Source organism: Dendropsophus ebraccatus, chromosome 7, assembly GCF_027789765.1.
Source record: "Dendropsophus ebraccatus isolate aDenEbr1 chromosome 7, aDenEbr1.pat, whole genome shotgun sequence".
Lineage (NCBI taxonomy): Eukaryota > Metazoa > Chordata > Amphibia > Anura > Hylidae > Dendropsophus > Dendropsophus ebraccatus.
The window spans coordinates 90325621-90326358 of NC_091460.1; the positions used below are offsets into that span (position 1 = coordinate 90325621).

A 738-nucleotide genomic window follows, 5' to 3' on the forward strand; every position below is an offset into this window, starting at 1 on the left:
ATACCCAGGACACTAATTTGCCGGGACTGCCTTGTCAGATCTGGGATAGTCCCGGCAAAATGGGACTGTTGGCAACTATGTATCTATAGATAGACAGATAGACAGACAGACAGTGACACGGAGAGAGAGAGAGAGAGAGAGAGAGAGAGAGAGAGAGAGGAAAAGAGACATAAATGCATGTATGTTGTCCATGGTAAAGCTGCCACTGCCTCAGACGTATCGGACTTGTGTTGTCTGATTTGGCTTGTGTGGCGTCCCCTCAGGGGCCGCTCCCTAATTGCCTTTTGGCTAAGATCAAGTGTACATATATAAAATGGATTTTTAGAACAGGGAGACAGAAAAAGACCTTGCTCTTTCCTCTCCAGGCATTGACCTGGTATTACAGTGCGTCCAGGTTCAGTGCACTCCTCATTGAGTTTCCAAAAAATGGACCCCTCCCCACAGGGTGCACAGCTGCACTCCAAGTGCGATTCCAAAAAATAGACCGCCACAGGGTGCACAGCTGCACCCCAAGTGCGTTTCCAAAAAATAGACCACCACAGGGTGCATAGCAGACTTTTTATACCACCCTGCGTGTTGTAAGTACCTTGCCAGATCAGTGCAGAATAAGGCTATGCATTTACCATGTGCGAATGGAGCAAAAGTTGTTTACATCTAGCATACACAGAAAAGTATTCAGTGATGATGTCATCAAGGCTGTGATGTCACATATAACTGCCAGGATGGCTGGCAGACACT

At 47.0% G+C, this 738-nt stretch overlaps 1 pseudogene; it reads left to right on the forward strand.

Moving 5' to 3' along the window:
* The first annotated feature begins 265 nt into the window (after positions 1–265).
* LOC138797987 (U2 spliceosomal RNA) lies at positions 266–410 on the forward strand (annotated as a pseudogene).
* The last annotated feature ends 328 nt before the right edge of the window (positions 411–738 follow it).